The sequence below is a fragment of the Sciurus carolinensis genome, chromosome 11 (genome assembly GCF_902686445.1).
Source record: "Sciurus carolinensis chromosome 11, mSciCar1.2, whole genome shotgun sequence".
Lineage (NCBI taxonomy): Eukaryota > Metazoa > Chordata > Mammalia > Rodentia > Sciuridae > Sciurus > Sciurus carolinensis.
Window position 1 is genome coordinate 98,840,301 of NC_062223.1, and position 19,663 is coordinate 98,859,963.

At 33.1% G+C, this 19,663-nt stretch overlaps 1 non-coding gene across 1 annotated transcript; it reads right to left on the minus strand.

Annotated features, from left to right (window-relative positions):
• Positions 1–18,943: 18,943 nt before the first annotated feature.
• On the minus strand, positions 18,944–19,017 carry Trnav-uac (transfer RNA valine (anticodon UAC)). Its single transcript has one exon. It is a non-coding gene; the product is annotated as a tRNA-Val (tRNA).
• Between the last annotated feature and the right edge of the window lie 646 nt (positions 19,018–19,663).

A 19,663-nucleotide genomic window follows, 5' to 3' on the forward strand; every position in this document is an offset into this window, starting at 1 on the left:
GCATAGTACAGAATAGAGTTATGTTGAGTTAAAAAAATGTGCAAAGTAGCAATGTCACAATTATGATCCATTATGCCAGAGAAAAAACAATCAATAAAAATGGGAAAACCATTAAAAATGCAAATCCTTCTTCTATTATATTAAACACTGGTAAAATATATTTGGTATATCATTTGTCAAAATGATTAGTACCAATTTTTTATTATTTTTTCATACTTTAATTTTGTATTAATTAACTAAAAGAATATACATTTAATGTTAAATCACAGAATTAGTCATTAGGTCAAACCATTCGGATGGACTTCTCAGGTTCTGAATCACATCTGGCATATACTGTTCCAGTAGATTCATGCTACTTATATGCATACAAAATCTTTATGGTACATGCTCACTGGAGACAAATTAGCCATACTTGTCAAAAAGTCTATTTTAACATAAGATGCTAAAACTGTAAAACACATATACTCTTTCCCATAAATGGAATCATATCTAGATACTTGTAAAAATTTGTGTTTTCAAAGCTCATAGTGGATTTACTATTTAAAACTACTACTGGGCACCCACACTGACTACTTTATTATTGCAGATTGTCTTGTTCATGAAATGCACAGCACTTATACCACTTAAATCTTGGATCAGGTGAAAACCTCACAGAGACCACATTTCCACAGTGCTTAGTCTGAGACAGATGAATCAACTTGTAGTGCCTTTCCAATAGTAACAAGATTTAAAATCATACTTCGCAAAATGTTCTTCATGTATCACAGCAACTTATATAAGAATGAAAACCAGTACAGTAGACTAGAGGATAGGGCTGGGGATGAGGGAGGAGGGAATGGAAAGGAGGAGTACCAGGGAATGAAATCTACCAAGTTATGTTATGTGTAAGTATAACTATATCATAACAAGTCCTAATATTATGTGTAATTATAATGTATCAATCAATAATTAATAATAAACGGTAAAACAATTAAAATCAGCTTTCAGTGTTTTCTTTCTTCTACATTCAGTATTCCCAGTAAACCAGATTCCTTTTTTTTTTTTTTTTTTTTACTAGAAGGTAACATTAACTAACAGGTCAGAGTGGAGAGTAGGCAGCATCTACAGTGTGACAGTACTTTTAATAATTCAGTCCATTCTTTGGCAGTTGACAAGCACACTGCAGAGAAAAATCCAGTGATTTAGTGCTAGGAATTTCATGAATGGTGTTTGTTTGCAAGCATGTGGGTTTAGAACTCTGCAATTTAATTTAGGAAGTTTTAAGCAAAACAGTTTATTTCTACCTCCACTATTTCAAATCTGGGGTTAAAAACAACAACAACAACAACAACAACAACGAACTATCTTGAGTGTATAAGATATTTGATAAGCAAAAGTATGTCAAATATAATTTTAAAAAACAAAAATCTGAGAATTTATATAAATTTTATTGCCTTTAAAACCACTTAAAAGTTATTTCCTTCATCTTTTGGTTTTATGCTTGATTCAAACTACAACCACAAAGCATCATAACTGGTTTGGGAGTTGAGGCAAATGTCTATATTGTAAAACATACTTTTACAATACCTGCTTTGGAAAACACTAAAAGTCTATTAAAGGAATAATGCAAGACAGCGACTTGTGACTTTAGTTATTCCATTATACCTTCAATTATGTATTAGGCAGAATTTAAATGTGAATATACACCTAGAAGGAGTAATTGCCATTTAATAAATGTTTCCCATGTAGTAAAACATTAAATTCAAGAACCATGATTTGTAATCATGTTATTGTGATATATTTATAAGTCTATATATAGTTTTCATCTCTGGCCTGATCTAGAGCTCTGAAACCCCTGGACTTTCGTGCATAAGAGTGCTAGATGCATCTTTCATTTTAACATTGGTCTTTGCCTCTACCACTTGACACAGAACTTCTAAATCCAGTGGAATTCTCTGATTGACAGAAGTGTCTTTTGTTTTAAAGAAGTGACTCTTGTAAGGACCCTAGAGATCTTCCACATGCAGACTGGTCAAACAGAAAGACAAAATCTTTATGAGAAACTTGGAACTTTCAGGTTTTCAACATTCCAACCTCTAGGAAGGGGAGCATGCCTAGATATTGAGTTAATAATCACTCATGCCTGTGTGATGAATCCTACCCAAATTCCTCAATCACTAGAAGAATTGCTAAGTTGGTGAATGCATCCATATACCAGGAAAGCTGCACACCCCAACACCAATGCGACAGAAGCCCTTATTTTTAGGACACTTCTGAGCTTCACACTATGTATCTCTTTATGAAACTGTTCATTTATATCCTTGATAATATGGTTTGTAAGAAACCTATAATAGTAAGTGCCTCCCTCAGTTCTGTGAGTCATTCTGGAAAATTACCACACCTGTTAAGGGGGTTATTGGAAATCTTGATGTTGCATCCATGTGTGTTATTTTTGAAAGAAAGAAGGACAGGAAAGCTCTGAAGCACCCCTTTCCATTCTAATACACCTAGGCTAGTCTAGGGAACAATGAGAGTGGGTTTAAACTGGAATATTCAGATAAATATTATCTTAAAAGACATGGATTCTCTCTTATGTATTGGAAATGAAGTCAAACTAATGTTATCTGTAAAAACTACATTCTTGTTCATATGCCAATATAACTATTTCTTGGAATGTTGATTATGCAAGGAAACAAAGCAAGCTAACAATGTTACTGCTTACACAGTCTAACCTCTAAAATCCCCTCACTGTGGTAACTGCTCTGGAGCAGAGCACTGTGTATAGTATAAGTGCTTGTCCATCCAGCTGCCACTGGGTGGAGATGTTATCTGTGCAGGCTTTCACAACTGAACTTTCTGTAGTAGTGCCATGAAGGGCAGAGGTGCTACTTGGTGAAATACCATGAAGGACAGAGGTGCTATCTGTCCAACCTATTACCACTGGACTTTCTTCATAAACAATTTTCAATAAACCTTATCTCACGTGCCATGTCCAGGTGTCTTCTTTGGTCTCTTGGCAAACTTTCCAACTACCATAGCACAACTAGGCTCTGGACAGTGAACCAAGTAGGGCAGATGTATGGGTGTTCTGTGCACTCAACACTTACAGCAGGCATCTGAAGTGAGGTGGGGGACTCAACCTTTAATTTGTGGGGTCTGCAAGAAATCTTGATAGGTAGCATGAACTTAAATGAACTGAAGTATAGCCAGTTGGTGTCTGGGACAATTACTTGGTGCAGGGGAAATAAAACCTAAACATCTGGTATCACAAGTGTCTAAAGTAGAAATAGATCATAATAACAGAGAATTTGTTTCCAGTATTAGATGTGGGTCAACAAACATCATATCATCCCAAATTCTAAAGTTGGAGTCATAGGAGGATCATTTCCCAAGGATATCACACAGGAACTTCAGAGAGACAAATCATAATCTATCACTGCAGTAAATAAAAGGCATATTTTGGTGACAAGTATCCTAACAGGAACAAAAAATAGATGGTTTGAGATTGACTCCCTTCAAAAGGTTTAAAGTGTGGTTGATCTCCCTCCACAGGAAAAAAAAAAAGGACAAATTAAAATGAAGGACAAATTAAAATGATTTTTTCTGTCCCAGTTTAGCAATGTCAACATATGAAAATGAGGGCGGCAAAAGTGTTGGTGACATAAACCCCCTTTGTTTCAGACATTACAAGGGAAAAGAAAATGTATCTGTAGGAGACAGTCAAGTCAGGTTTAGCACTTGTATTTGCTTATTTTAACACATCTTCTGTATACATTTTCTTTATATACAGATTCAGAAAGAAGTTACACTAAAATATGTATCCTTAAAATTGAATTTATAGATATCAGAATCCATTCATTATTCTTAAGTCAAACTCAAAAATCAAGAAGACCACATTTCATCTAGAGGGAAAAGGCAGAGTAATTGGAAACTACAAACATTGTTACTACCCACAGCTTTCCACCTCAAGTTCCTTATTCCAGTTTACCTCTTAACTGATTCTATGTCCTTTATCACAAAAGTCTAGGGATTGCAATAAAAATACTATGTCCTCATAATGACAGAATCAGAATAAATGTAACAAATATTTTCAGTAAAAGATTTAATTTATATGCTAAACTCTAAAGAAATCTGATTTGGTTAAGAACCAAAATCCATTATTTTGCTATATTCTAGAAACATTCCTAAATGAGGATGAAATAAAGTATTTAGTAAGAAATGATTAACTCTTGACAAACATAAATGATAATGACCATAAAGAAGGATACTCATTGCCAAGAAATCATTTGACATCCTACAAATGAACTGTGGGACAATATCATGATGTTTAACATTTGTGTGGTTGAAGTCTGAAAAGCAGAGGTTAGAGAAAGTGGCAGAAAGAATATTTGAAATATAAAAGTGCTTTTCCAGTCCAGCATGTAGGAAACTCAAGCATTGCCACTCCATCCTAATAAGCAAAAGGCTGAAAGAAGAAGGAAAGAAAAAAGTTTTGAAAACAATCAACTCTTCTTAGATCTAGCAGAGAAGTGAGTTCACAGAGCAAACTGCTGCTGCCAAACTGGAATAGACAGAAGATGGATAAAGATAATCAAACCTTAACAGAGCAGAAGCCCAAAAGCAGAATTTTCCATGGGTACTATTCCAAAGTAAGAAAACCTGAATCGTAATTGATGAGATACTGAAAGTTTAGTGTGGTAAGTCTGAGAAGTACAGAACCCAGTCAAAAAGGTCCCTACATTTATGTGAGTTTTATTTCCTGGTGCCCTACTAGATTCTCACAGTAAATATCATTAAATATGCTTCTAGCAACAGTGGTGCCATATTGAACTATATCAGACATTCTGTTCTTCTCAACAAGCCTAACCTGAGGAGAAACTATTTTATCAGAATTTACCTGCTGGGTTTATCAGAGTCTCATTCACCTGTAGGAAGGGTAATACTCAAATCCAGCTTCCTCTAAATATCCTGTCTCACCAAGCAGTGTGTGTGTGGGAGTGCTATGAAGCAATGGTGAAGTTCACAGTCTCTGAACACAGTTTTATCAAAAAACTGTCAACTAATCATAGGACTGTAAACTCTTCCCCATTCCACACAATTTAATGCTACATTATTAATAACCTATTTATTCCAGTTCATTTTACACAGTACATCATGAAGAGTTATAAAAACAGGAAGTAAAAAACAAAGCATATGTATCAGTCCATTTTGTGTTGTTATAACAGAATACCTGACGCCAGGTAGTTTATAACAAAAATAGGCTTAGCTAACTCACAATTCTAGAGGTCTAAGAGCATCACATTGGCACCTCTGCTCAACTACATTACAATATGATGGGATGGCATCTTGTCAGTAAAATACGCAAGAGATTGAAAGTACCTGGTGAGACAGGAAGTAAAGCTGGGGAGAGGCCAGGCTCATTTTTTAATAGCAATTCATCCTCATGGGAACTTATTTGCTCCAACCAGACCCAGCCTACTCCACTGTTAATCCCTTCATCACAGTGATATTAGCATGATCTAATTACCTTTCACTAGGTTCCACCTCATAAAGTTACCACCAACTCAAAAGTGCATTCTTAAACTAACAGAAATTATGTTTACATGAACAAGTCTTGAATATGTATATATGGAGTAGTAGACTATACCTTATATTAACAATGGATGATATCGATTGTTTTCTAGCAAGGTAGTCTTCTCATTACATTTCCTGGATATCTATTTTACTAATGGTTTTTTAAACAGTTTTATTGACATTCAACTGAAATTTCTAAAAATGTAAGAATGATTTCATGTCAAGGTATTTCACATCAAAATTTCCCATTAAATTGATGTTATTGGCAATACAATCCATAAAATCATATATTGTGCAAAATAAAACACAAATTTAGTATTAATGAGTATTTTTAATGCTGAAAAATTAGAGAAAATAATTTTTCAAATGAACTCAAATGGGAAAATGTGAGACACTACAACTGTCTTGAAAGAAATTAGTATCAACAGAAATTCTTCAGAGAGAAAGAAAATAATAGAGGGAGTTGAAAACCCATAAGAATGACCCAAATCCAAATGAACAATGACAACATCAAATGCTGATAAGATGTAGATCAACAGTCATTGCTGGTGGAAATCCAAGTGTGTGTAGCCACTTCGGAATACAGTTTGTCAGTTATCTACAAAACTAAATCTCTCACCAAATAGTTCTGTAATTCACTTCCTGGGTATTATCCAAATGAAGTGAAAACTTTTGTCTACACAATATCTTGCACATGGGTGTTTATGGCAACTTTATGGTTGCCGAAACTTGAAATCAGACAAACTGTCCTTAAGTATGTGAATAGAAAAATAAAATGTGGTAACCTGATTAATAAAATATTAATCAGCTTTAAAAAGAAATGAAAAGGCATGGAGAAAACTTAATTGTATATTACCAAATAGAAGAAATCAATTTGAATATACTATGTAATGTGTTACTGTACATGTAAATACAAAGATCAGAAGTACTTTTAGGCTAGAGACTAATCTGGAAAATTTAACAGATAGATGATCACAGGAATGAATAAGATCATCTAAGGAGGATTTCTTAACATTTATTTTATTGAAGTTTATTTAAGAAATGCTAAAAAAATGGAAACCTTCAAATACATATAACACTTGCCAACAATTTAATTAACAATTTAATTTAAATAACATTCTAAAATTTTCTGTACTCTCCAATCTATGAATATCAGATGTATTCTGAAAAAATAAGCGTGTAGGTAATTGGTTCAGTAAAGAAAATTCCAAAAGTGAACACTTCACAATAATCCAGAGCTGCTCATTTCAGAACTGATGAAAATCAGTGACTACTGTTTTTGTGATAGTAAGAATTAATAATAGAATCAAAATCTACCTGTGGTAGAGTCAGGATTTTGTCAGGTAACTTTCTTAGATTACTAACCAACTTTAAAACTTTCTGGGAATATTGACAGTGTTTTCTTTAAAGAATTCTTGATTATTTTTTATTTTTAAAAAGTTGCATAATCAACTAATATAATTTGGAAAAATGAAGTGATTTTGATTTATGTATTTCCAACTGTGGAGTATCTTGATTGCTCATGAAAGAAGTAAACATCAATTTATGTTGACATTTTTGTAACAAAATAAATCACATTTACCATTTTTGGTTCAAACATTAGTAAAAGAATTACACACCATGTATTTCTCATATAATATTTAGTCAATAATGACATCCCTTCCCAGGTCTCTAACTTGTTTCATAATAATTGCTTAAAAAATAAATTCCATAGAATAAATCAAATAGAACAAATTTACAAAAAACAACACGTAGCATTCAATTCAAGAAATATTGAACTTTAATTGTCTGAGTAGTATTAAGCTAGACCCCCATAAGATTCCATTGGTCTATTAATAATTAAAATGTGCTTCCACAAAACACTTAGAATGTAACAACTTTGTAGTCTAGTTTAAAATCAATATTCAATAAATACATACACATTTATTCAAATCAATTGTAAGTTCATTGACTACATGCTAAATATTATACCAGACTCTGGGAAGGCATTGGAAAAACCTTTTTATCTGAGACAAGGTTAGACAATAAATATTTTAGGCTTTATAGGTCATACAATCTCTGTTGTATTTCTAAGTCTACCACTGTAATACAAAAGTAGGTAGGCTATATATAAACAAATGAGTTGTTTTCTAATAATACTAACTGGTGAATTGCTGATTTTTTTCTATAGAACCTTCTTTATGAGTTATAAGATGGACTAGGTAGGGTGAATGTGCTCCAGAGAGCTACATTAATTTAAGTGATGATAGGCATAAAATTATATCAATCCAAACATAGAATGAAATCTACAGAAAAAGAAATATCACTTTTGAAACTCATAAAAGTATGAGATTATTTTAAATTATTAAGTTGGTAAAGACTTTTCTTGGGAGAAATTTAGTATGTGAAATAGAAATTACAAGACATGTACTAATAATGGTAACAATTACTTGTGTTTTACAGCTAAAGAGTACCTGCACACATAATGTCTAATTTGGATAAAGAGATGTGTTTGCAAGCAGTATATTGAGAGATTGACTTCAGCAAAGTGAAGAGACCAGAAACTCCAAGGCATATTGGGGTAAGTGAATTCTCTGATTTGATCAAAATATGGGCTATTTTGACTGAAAAACAGAATAGTCAGGATTAGAGAATCGGGAATTTACATATTGGGTATAAGGCAATGGAGAGTCATTGAACATTGCTTGAGTGTCACAGTGATGAAGCAGAACTGTTCATAAGAGGAGATTCACATAGTGAATTCATGAAAGGATTGTAAGAAATTATTATTGAAGATAATAATGAAATTAAAGGGGAGAATATTATTTATAAGAAAGATGGATGTCCTGAACTAGGAAAGTTGCAGAGAAAATGGAAAAGCTAGTTTCTGTGCCCATGTACGTTAGGAATGTAATACGCTAATAGTCATTATTTTTTATTTGTTCCTTTTCTTGTGAGAAAACAAGCCTGTTTTTTATGGATGTGAGTTTCCATCTCAATCTGTGTGATTCTAGAGGAGCAAACAATTCAAGTTCTTCCAATTTCAGTTCTCTACCATTGATTTTTCAACCTCAATCCAAGCCAAGCAACAGGTCTTCCCCTCAAAAATCTCAAACTGGGGCTGATGGGATCTCCTTCTCTTAATCCTGAATAGATATATTAATAATGACAATAGTAACAATGAATGATGATAATAGTTTTAACTGAACACTTACCATATGTGAAATATACTGAAAGTGAATTATAAGCATGCACTAATTTGGGCCTCAGTTGTTGGTAGATATGAGAAGAAATGACACACAGTTGGAAAAGCAGATGCCTGTAGATAACTGCAATTTTAGCAGTACAGTATGACCCTGTTTCCTGCAGCTCTTTCTCTTATTCTATCCTCAAATAAACTGGTCAATAAATCTCATTTTTTCCCTTAGTCTAAGGTAGTTTTCTAACATAAAAACAAGGATGTATAATCAAATACAGTTCCCAACTGATTAGACATGAAAACAGAAAAGAGGAAAAATAGAACCTCAATGATCTCTTTTGGATTCTTCCATATTGTCCCTTCCTCTTTGAAATTTTGGCAGTGACTCATGCCTAGTTCCTGACAGACACAGAGACTGCAAAGCTGAACTACTTGGCAGTTGCCACTCTTCCAGCCTGAACTGCTGAGACTGCTTAAACTGTTTTTTTCTTTGTTTGTTTGTTTTTTTTTTTTTGGTAATGGAAAGAGACAGTGGATTTTACAAAACTTTAAGAAGCCTGAGAAACTGTGACTATTACAGTTGAAGTTTTAAAAGTTTTTAATAGGGCTGGAAATCACAGTGATAGAGCGCTTGCCTAGCAGCATATGCAAGGCCCTATAAAAGTAGGAAGCTAATGGAAACATCTTTGACTGTTCCCAAACTCCCTGAGTCCTTATGGCATTAGTTACCAGAAGTTTGAAATGGAGGAATGGAAATGGAGGAAATGGATACTATCATCCATCAACCATAAAGTTTCTTCACTTCAAAGTGGCAGTTTTGGAAAAATATTTAGAACTCAGAAAAAACAGGTGAACAATTGAGGCAGTGCAAATCTTTGGATCAGTTATTCATTATTTTCATTCACAATTCATTCCAAATTAATCAAGTTTCCTATAACGTATAGAAACAAAGAATTACATGATTTGTGTCTTTAGAGGTTTAAGGATTAATAAAAAGCAAAATGCTGTATTAGAGAAATAATTGATTATTAACATAGATATTTAAAGCTAGTGATAAGTTTTCAAAGACATCCTGTGAAAGATAAGCTATTTTCCAAATTAGCATTTTTTCCCTAAAATTGTTTTCCTAGATTTGAATTTAGAAAATGTGTCAAAAGTAATTAGTCACATAAAGTAGAGATCTCACAGCATGAATACTGTATTTCAGGGGCCTAGGGTTATAATTTCTAAGCAGACATATTTTTGGCCTATGAAAAAACAGGAGTACGGCTACTTAAGGAAGATTAAATTGTGTGGTTATTACTTGCAAACATAAGAAAGGTCTTACAGGCTCATTTTTTTCCAGACACTAATATTGAAAAAGATGGGAGTCTAATTTTGTTATAAATGGTTTTTAGAAGAATATTTTCTTTTACCTGACCCATTCCAACCTCCTGACAGATAATTTCTGAAGCAAATCAAATCTATCAAAAAAACAGTATTTATCCACATTTATGTCAACTTTGGGAAGGATAAGTTGTCTAAACATTGAGGCAGAGCATTCATGAGCTTGAATCTTTCCTATCCACAAACCATTAATGTAATGAGTAGGAAATACAGTGAATTAATTCATTATGCATTCATCAAGCCTTTGTGAACATCTTAAAAGCATCTTTAGACACAGGATTCTTTGTTTTTTTTTTTTTTTTTTGGTGGTGCTGGGGATTGAACCCAGGGCCTTGTGCTTGCAAGGCAAGCTCACTACCAACTAAGCTATATCCCCAGCCCCTTAAAAGCATCTTAAGATGCATTCTTTCTTATATGTACTTGGAAAGCCTGCCAAATTCTTTTTTTTTTTTTTTAAAGTTGTACAGTCTTTTGTGGGGATGACTAAAAATTTAAAGTAACAAATTAAAAATAAAAAAAAACCAAAAAAAACAACTATAATTTGTTCAACTGAGAGTTTATTGACAGAGTGTTTTATGTGCAGCTAACCTTCCATATTGAGATAGTTAAGTCTGACTGTATTGAGGTACTGAACTTAATGCATGCTTATTCATAACATATTTTAGCTATGGTTGTTCATTTCTAAAATAGTTTTCATCTGAGTGGTTTAGGGATAACTTATCTGAAATACTGGAAACCACAGTAGTAAAATGGGGCTAATAATCAAGTTTGAGAAGACAACTTAAGACACACCACTCAGGTACAACAATCTGTTTATACACAGTTTATCTTCCCACCAATTAGGAGTCAATATATCTGATGGTCCCAGGTTTCTGTAAGTTTATATCTCATTTTACAGTTTTGAGAAAGAGAAAATCTAATGTCTCTGCTATGTCAGACTTCCATTCTTAGACATATAGTTATACATTTTTTGTGGAGTGGTGCCATTAGTCACATCATGGGGTACAAATTTGATTTGAGTTTCTAAGGCTATAGTCAGGACACAGCAAAATGCCTGCTGTCTTCAAACCTTGGAATGAACCAGGTCATGTTTGAAAATAGGCAAGAGGGGTAGTAAAATGACATAGAAATGTATGATGTTATGATCTAATCTAGGAAATATGAGGGCATCAACTATATCCTTTCAACATTTTTGCTTATCAGTTAATAATAATAAAAACACTTGGAAGTTGGTATATAGCTCAAAGATGTATGTGCCTAGCATGTGTGTGAGGCTATGGGTTTAATACCTAGCACCACAGACACACACATACATACACACACACACACACACAAACACACACAATAATAGTAATAACAATAACTAATATTTATGGAATATTTTCTGTTCATCTTTGCTTAGCACCAGTTTATAACTATTGGCATGATTACGGGAGCCAGAGTCACTCTTAGAAGGATCCTGGTCTGACAGTACATGACTGGGCACATAGAACTGTGTTATAAGTTCTATCCACTTCTCTGCTACTTATATTTATATATCTTATGATGTTCAAAAAATAACTTTAAGGTAGGCACTATTATTACTTGCATTTTAAAGATTAGAAAGTCATGAAAAAGCAATCATGAAATTCATTTGGAAAAGTAAATGACCCAGAATAGCCAAAGCAATTCTTAGCAAGGAAAGTGAAGCAGGAGGCATCACAATACCAGTGCCTTTGTTTTGTGTCAGTTTGATTTCATGAGATAATTTAGCTAAGCATAGAATTCCAAGTTGATTTTCTCTCTGTCTGTGTTTTAAATATATTAGTCCTTGACCTCTGGCTTACATAGATTTTTTTTTTTTTTTTTTTTGCTCACGGTTCCGGAGACTGGGAAGCCCCAAAGCATGGTGCTGGCATCTTGTAAGGACTTCCTTTTTGCATTACAACAAAGTGGAGGGCATCACAGATGGCTTACATAATTTTTAAGAAGCAAACCACTAGAAATTTTTGTTTTGCTTTTGCTTACTCTTTCTCTCCACACCCCCAATCCCCGGTTTCTAATAGCAAAGAGAAGTAGACATTCTCTTAGTCATTTTTATCGTCATTTATGTCCATTCTTTTCATCATTTCACATTTTACTGATGTGAAGTCACTTTACAACATATTAACATAATCATAACCAGCTCTATTTTACATATTTGATTTAGTTTAATTTTGACTTGGCTTAATACAAACATTTAAGAATTCCTCTCCTCAAAATATTAGAAATAGACTAAAAATGAGAACCTGCCTATTGTTTGTCTATCTAGGAACTCCATTGTTCCTGGGTGGTAAGTCAATATTTGTAAACCCAAATGGAGGTTTGTAGAAGAGCATCTTTGGAAAAGAGCTGACATCTTCTGCAATATTACATAATTTCATCATCTCTTGAATTCTGTCTCCTTCTTTCCTAAATTTAGAATGCCTTCCTTGTATTTGACTAAATGAAGAATTCTTATACAATCTTCAAGATGATCCTTCAGGATGATTCTTGATACAGATTCTTCACAGACATGCCATCCACATTCATGAAATCTTTCCTAATTTTTCTCAGCTTTCCTACTCTGCCTATGGCAGTCAATTAGTTCTCTTTTGTGCTCCAGTAATATTATTTATACTTTTATTTTTTATAATATAAATAGTTGTTCCTAGCACTCTGCCCTTTCTAATCTATATGTAAAGTATGCTCTTCAAGGTTGAAACTACATCACACAGAACTTTCTTTTTTTAATTTTTATTTTATTTTCTTATTATTTTTTATTTTTACAGACTGCATTTTGATTCCTTATACACAAATGGGGTACAACTTTTTATTTCTATGGTTGTGCACAATGTAGATTCATACCATTCGTGTAATCATACATGTGTATAGGGTAATGATGTCTGTCTCATTCCACCATCTTTCATACCTCCTTCTCCCCTTTAATTTCCCTCTAAGTAATCTAAAGTTCCCCTATTCTTCTCTCCCTCCCCACCCCTATTATATATCATCCTCCATTTATCAGGGAAAACATTCAGCCTTTGGTTTTTTTGGGATTGGCTTATTTCACTTAGCATGATATTGTCCAGTTCCATTCATTTACCTGAAAATGCCCTAATATTATTCTTCTTTATGGCTGAATATTGTTGGTGTAGTTGCAAATTGCTGCAGCCACTCTGGAAAGCAGTGTGGAGATTCCTCAAAAAACTTGGAATGGACCCACCTTTTGACCCAGTTATTCTACTTCTCAGTTTATACCCAAAGGACTTAAAATCAGCATACTACAGTGATGCAGCCACATCAATGTTCATAGCAGCTCAATCACAATAGCTAGATTGTGGAACCAACCTAGATGCCCTTTAACAGATGAATGGATAAAGAACTTTATTCCTTAATTATCTATAGCCACATCTAGAAATCATAGATACTAAAGGAAGTGTATTTTTTATTGTGATTGTTATTATGGTTAATCTATTTCTTCCTAACTTCATGGAAAAAAATTACCTTCATTCTCTTTCAAAAAAGATTTTTCTCTTTCAAAGATTCTATTTCATAAGCCCAGATATAAGACTACTATAGTCTATGGAGACAGAAAAGTAAAAGTTAATTTAATAAATAATTGCTTTCTGTTTTCATATAGTGAAACTATTATTTACTTACAAACAAAATGTATCCAATGTAGCAGTTATGTTTCCTAACAAACATCATCATACCACATTTTCCATAAAGGCACCCAAAACCTAAAGGACTGAGGTGAAAAGCATTTTCATGTTATTGATAAGGAAGTTAAAGTCCACAGATGTAATTGAAACAGTTACAAATATCTATATGGATTCTATCTGACAACTCTAGACATTGCTATATTATTATTATTGCCTTCTTTACCTATAATCATTTAAATCAAAATAAATACGTTTATATACAAATGACAATCTTAAGGCAAACTGTCAGTTTTATTTCCTATTCATATTGTTTATGAATTCTCATTTAAAATTTATATATACATGTGTATATATAAAATTTGGTTTTATTACTGTGAAGGTGAAAAACATTTGGTAGTACTAAGAATTATTTTTTAAAAAGCTTTTAATATGCATGTTTCATGCAAAAATAAAGATGTTGGTAAGCTAGAAATTATGAAAATTTGTATAAAATAGAATCTTTGAATTTTGACGTTAAAGAGTGTATGACCCTCCTTCCTCCCCAAAAGTAAAACCCAGAATGTGTGATCAGAGCAATGATTTCAAGGACAATTAATTAACTCATATATTAATTCTACTGTCAATTCTTTTTTTTTCTTTCATTCATGAAGGAGTCATATCTTTAGTAATTAATGTACCTAACAGTAAGAAATTTAGAAATGAGACTGAGTATAGCCACCAAACTTATAAATTAGTAGAGATATTCATAAAACTAGGACAAGGGAGCTGAAAACTGAGTTCTAAAGTAAAATAATTTCTTCAATTTGGAAGATCAAGGGATGCTTCATTTTCATGGTGTCATTTGAGTTGAATCCTGATAAGATGTATGGGAGCCACACATTTGAATGTGTAAACATAAAAGTAAAGAACTAATGAATCACAGCTTATACCTTAAAAAGTAAGTCGGTCTGATACTAAAATGATTGATATGATGGAAAAAGATGAGTTTAAGAAGCATACTTGAATCCAGATTGCACAATTGGGAGCAAATTATGTAAGTTTTGACTACCAGTTCTTCTATATACAAGGAACACATTGCTGTTATGAGGATTAAAAATGATAATGGATATAATTCATGTGATAGATAATAGATACTTAATAAAGGATAACTCCTGGAGAGTGAATTCATTAAAGAAATAGCACTCTTCCTCCTTGAGAAAAAAGAATTGGCTGTCATATGATTATTTTTCCTCTCTTTTTACATGCCTTCATCCTCCTCCTCCTCCTCATTTTCTTTCCCCTTAAGTCCCTCTTCTATTCATCACTTTCTGGTTTTGAAAGCAAAAGCTCAAACCTAATCCTTCATGATTCTCTCAACTGAGTTATTATTTAGAAGTTATTTTTATCATCACATTAAATAGAAGGGAACTTTAGATCCCTCATCAAATGTGTTTTTGAGCAGCGATGTAACATGCTGGTTATTATTTGTTGATAATACATGGCATTGCCTTGAAAGGAAAAGAAGCATCACATATTCACCATTTTCCACCTAAAGAAAAAGAGCAGCCTGCTACACTTATTTCTTATTCAACCAACTGAACAGAGCTTCTCCCTTCTCCTAGAAACTTGAATTCTCCTTTCAGAAGATTTTGTTTGAAAACAACCTTCAGTTGTGATAGGAAGAAAAAAAAGTTTTTATACTGACTTTGCAGCATACTGAGGGATTGAATTAGGTAGAAAAACTGCATGAAACATTTTGCATGCATATAAAAATAGATACTCTTTTAAATTAAAGAAACATATTTTGTCCTTGAATATTCTGGAAGACTTCAAGTGGAACAAAAGTTTACAAGAAAACCAATTTTTGCTTTCCTAAAATAGACTTATGGCACAGGCTCAAATTTAACAATTTACAGGAGTCCAGTGTTAACACTTGCACAGTTGCTGTAAGGAATAGTAATCTTAAAGATAAAAATTCATTGCATTCTACTTTAGGTGGTTAGCAGATTAACCAGGAGGCCTGAGAAATTCATATTTGAAAATCTCAGTGTAATTTATTTAATTCAGCAATGAAATCTTTACAGCTATAGTTATTGTGTTGTTTCTGACTCACAAATTATATCTAATAGTATTAACTGCAATGCATATTTTAGGAGTTAAATAATGCTCATGCTATTGAACATTGTTGGAATTTATTTTAAGGAATACTGGTGTATTTTTAAAACATCATTCTAATCATAAATAATTTAGTTCTTTGTATTTTTACATAATATACACCATTTATGGAAAAAAGTAGAGCAAAGTGATTTTGGTTAAACGGAGATTAGATCAATAATTCATGAACATCTGCAAGGAGTGATAGCTAAACTATTTACATGTCATGGAAACACTGAAGTGAAGCCATAATAAGAAATTATGTTAATTATATATTAAAAGATTTTATTGAACTAAAAATTCTGTAACCTATCTTTACTGAAAACTTACTTGTAATAACTGATCTTAAAGTCATGTTCTCTTGAATTGCTAATATTTTGTTTGAAATAAATATAAGACATATAGAATAACAGACAATCATGCCATTATAATGGAATAAAAATAAATGTATAGGTGTAATCATTTACATTTAATTACCATATATTATGTATGCATATGAGCAAAATAAAATATAGTGATTTTAAACAAAAATTTTCAATTTAGATTAATGCATCTTAAAGTGATGTTCCTCTTCACTCTTACCCTGGCAACCTTGGAACATCAGTGTCTGTTTTAATTTCAATCACCAAGGAGGGAATGTATCTGAAATTCCTTGCACATGGTCTGGTAATACAGGAACTAGCGTTAGTTTTTACTTAATAGGAAAGATAAACTTTAAAAAAAATTGATGTTGAATATTTTACATGGATAAATGCTTAGTATTTTTTTCCTTACATTAACGAATAATACATGAATGGAAAATATAGCAAGTAACACTGATTGTAAGTGATTTTAAAAGAATGCATTTTTAAAATGTAACAATAGTATGAAATAGCTGCCAAAAATTCTCATCAAACTATGGGATTGAACTTCTCTGTAAGGAGTCTAGAATTTCACAATATCAGAACTTGGGAAGTTTTGTCTTTCAAATATAATTTAGAGTACATATTGGTAAGCATATTATTTGAGATTAGTTCTCCAAACAGAGAAATAGGAAGACATGTGGAAGATTATACTTAGAAGGGATAACAAACATGAAGCCATGCTTACTTAAGAAGAGTGTTACTAGGCAAGGCTCATGTATTGTCCTGTCACCACCCGCGGTAACAGTCACGCGGATATTGTTACCGCCTGCAGCAACAATTGCGCGGGTATTTATCAAAGGTGGACTGGAAACAAACTACTTCTACTATCTTTCTCTTTAGTGTGCTGCTTTCTTGCTTGTTTGTTCCCTAGCTTATAGAGGAAGAGAGGCTTAAAGAGGAGAGAAAGAGAAAGGCTTTGCATAAGAGAGAAAGAGAGACTTTGCTTAAGAGAGAGAGACTACACTTTCAGAGATCTATATCTTCTTAGTTCTGCTGCTTCTTCTTAAAGGTGCATCCTGCATCCTGCGTCCTTCACTCTGCTATCTTGAGGTGTGGCTTTACTTCTCCGTTCTGCAAACTGCAACCTGCGTTCTGCCATCATTCAGAGGTGCTGCTTATCCTTCGCCCAGCAATCTAGAGGTGTGGCTTATCCTTTCTGCTAGCTGCTTATCCTTGGTGCTTCCTATAGGTGTGTGTCTTATATACCTAAGGCAACCAATCAGTTTAGGATTAGCACAATTGAGGCACGACCCTTGGTACCAATCAAGAAAGAATGAGGAATATCTGTTGACCACTAGCACAAAGGAGACATCAACTAATCAGGCAAAAGTAGATCACACCATGTTAACACTAACTATGCGCCACCTCTTGGCTCAATGCCAGCCACCATCTTAGGGTTACCCAAACATGACTTTTGCATTGTCCTACAGCTATGCTTATAAAATCAACACACCTGGGCTTCCTTGAGCATTGTTTCTTTATCAGACCACCTTCCTCCTTGGCGTGCCAGAAGAGAGAAAGTCTGGTATGTTACTTCTTCCCACACATCTCATACACCTGGTGCCAAGGATAACTTGTTTGGAAGAGAAGTTAATCAGAATCACCTAAGTATTTTTTGAGGTCTGTTCTACCCTCTCAGTACAGCTCTCAAGTTAATTGGATTTCTTTTGGAAAGTCAAGGGCCTAGTGAGAATTGCGTAATCTAAGAGAACAAACCTGGCTAAGCACCGTTCCTTTGTTCTTCACCTGTCTTTTGATCATAAGGAAAGCTCTAAGGGTACCTGGAAACAGATGATTTGGGGCTTCTTCATCATCAGCATCTCTGCTGAAGGAAAAAAATTCTTCTTAGGGATCCTTTACTCTTCAAAAATTAATATATAAATATGATGCTATTTTAAGATGGTTTTCTATCTTTATCTTCCATGTTGGATCTCCTACTTATTAGTAGAATTCAGTTAATGGGAAACATTTTCAAAATGTTCTCATAAAAGAATTGGTGCTATTTTTGCTTAATCTGATAATTTGTACTTCTCAGTTCCTCTCAAAATGGATATCTGTCCCAGATTTCTGTCAGCTTAGGAATTGTTCAGTCTTCATGGGAACATGTATAAAATCACAGTGTTGACTTCAAATGATCTCCACAACTCATGGAATAGAAATTTCCTCTAATCATCATTCAGTTCCCCAGCAACATGAATGCTATTTGTTTAAGCGATATATGCTTGTCAGGGAAGAGGCTGACCAGACAGATATTTGTGTAGAACTGAAAATCAATATTACTATGTAATCGGTCTTCCTAGAAAATGTCGTTATTCTAGAGATAAATTCAGGTACTAATCTACCTGGAAAATTATAGATAAAATTGTCAAGTATTTTGGTGTTTAATAATATATTTCACCAATATCATTATACAGAGTCAGGAGACTGCTTTGAGAAGACAATCAAACTTTTTGTATTTTTCATCAAACCTTTAGACGTGAACGTGCTACTTATTCTCTGTGCCTATTTTCATCATCTAAAAATGAATGAAATAATGTAAACACCTTGCAGGCTATCTTTGTAATTAGAAGGACTAGTAATACTGGAACATTGTAAATATTAACATGCTTTAAGTATTTTTGTGTATGTGTGTGTTGCTGGGAATTGAACCCAGGTCCTTGTGCTTGTAAGGCAAATACTCTACCAACTGAGCTACACCCCCAGTCCCTTTAGTATTTTTATTATTGATGTGGAGTTCAGGATTTTGGATTATATCATATTAAGTACCTGTCATTTTCTGTTCATTTTCAGGGATCTTTTCTCATATACTGTGGATGAATACAGAGATGGAATTTTGGCATATTTATTCTAGAATCTGATATCCTTCTTTATTGGAATGAACAATAGATGACTAAAAATACTAAGGTTGACTCTTAGGACATTGTGCTTCAAACTCTGTTCAGGGCATTTAAAAACTGTCTTATGTATCTCACAAGGATTTCTGTCTCTTACCTTATTTAGTTGTATACTAATAATTAAAACTCAATTTTATCATCCATGATTCTACTTTTTAAGTGGAAAGGATTAACCAATGTCAATTAGATGAACACATCTAAAATGCATTGAAATCATTTTGTAATATTTTATAAAAAATTTATTATCATAATCTAGTAATTTTACATCTAGAATTTATGCTAACAAAATACTTGGAGAGTTAAGAAGTATTTTCATGCACAGTTTGTATACTAAGATTATTCATCAAAACAATCTTAATAGCAAATTAAATAATAATGCATATTGTTTATGATATTATAAGTGAAACGTCTATAAATTTATATTAATTATACATAAATTATTGTGGCAATTTA